Source organism: Apaloderma vittatum, unplaced genomic scaffold, assembly GCF_000703405.1.
Source record: "Apaloderma vittatum isolate BGI_N311 unplaced genomic scaffold, ASM70340v1 scaffold28212, whole genome shotgun sequence".
Taxonomy (NCBI): Eukaryota; Metazoa; Chordata; class Aves; order Trogoniformes; family Trogonidae; genus Apaloderma; species Apaloderma vittatum.
Window position 1 is genome coordinate 3,284 of NW_009703544.1, and position 1,322 is coordinate 4,605.

Here is a 1,322-nt window from a genome sequence, read left to right on the forward strand (position 1 = left end):
CAAGGGACACCTCAACAACCCCTGGGCAGGGCATGTCCCAAATGGGGCAGATCCCTTTGGGAGAGAGTGACAATGATGCCAGGCTGGGTCGCGGATTGAGGGATGGATGGATGGTTGGATGGAGGAATGGATGAAGGGATGGATGAAAGGATGGAGGGAGGGAGGGAGGGATGGATGGAGGGATGGATGGATGGTTGGATGGAGGAATGGATGAAGGGATGGATGAAGGGATGGATGAAAGGATGGATGAAGGGATGGAGGGAGGGAGGGATGGATGGAGGAATGGAGGGATGGATGAAGGGATGGATGGATGGATGGGTGGGTGGAGGGATGGATGAAGGGATGGATGGAGGGATGGATGGAGGACTAGGGAAGGAGCCCAGCATTATTTGATTTTGTCCTTAAATGAAAAAGAAAAAGGGATGATGGTGCAATTTGATGAGTTTCTGGGAACTCTTAACACTTTCCAGCGCGGGGGGGTTCAATCCTTGTGTCTCCTTTTTGCCTTGTTGTGTTGGCCGGCTCCTTTGTTTATACAGCCCCCGTTCGACCTTTTAAATTGCTGTTAATGTTTTAGCGTAACGAATTAGTCTCTCATCACGAATCAGGACTCGAAATAAAAAAAAATATATATAAAAAAAAAAACCCTCCGAGGCCAACTTCCTGAAATTGGGGTCATTCTCATTTGCAAGGCAGAGAATCTGAGAACCTTAATGCAAGGAAATTTATTCAAAGGCAGAGCCCCGGCGTGATTAGGCCCTTTGTAATTATAGCTCGGAGAGATTCCACTCCAGCCTCCTGCCTCCCTCATGGATTAGCAAGTGAGTCGGAAAAATACACAGGATTTAATTAGAGGCAAATTAAAATTGGTAATGAAATAGGGGCAGTAGCAAATGGCAGGGAGTTGGAAGGGGAAAAGGGAGCTGGTATCTCTCGGGGCTGCGCTGTCTGCCTACGTGTGTGTCTCTTTATTTTACATTTAGAAATGTAAAGATGGTCGATGTAAAGAAGAAAGGGAGGGAAAGGACCAAAAAAGGGAGGGGGGGGAGGAAAGAAAGGAAAAGATCAGCTGGCTCTGCCAGCCATCGCTGCCACGGAGAGGGTGGCTCTACTTTGGGGTCATTGCTGGTGTGACTTGTCCCACGCTGTCCCCGTCTTCCTCGGCACGTGGCCAGAGCCCACGAAACAGGGTCATGTCCCACGTGCAGCTCCGGGGCTCAACTTCTGAAAAAAACCCTCTGGGTGCTGATGGGGTGAGCGAAAACCTTTTTGCAGCATCCCCGGGTGGCTTAGCAGCTGGAGACGGGCTGAGCGTGGCTGGG

General features: G+C 50.2%; 1 protein-coding gene across 1 annotated transcript in view; it reads left to right on the forward strand.

Moving 5' to 3' along the window:
- Nucleotides 1–1,322, forward strand: part of LOC104270347 (forkhead box protein P4-like) — a gene marked incomplete at both ends in the record, with an annotated part of 5,788 nt that overhangs the window by 3,058 nt on the left and 1,408 nt on the right. The gene's annotated exons all lie outside the window — the stretch shown is intronic.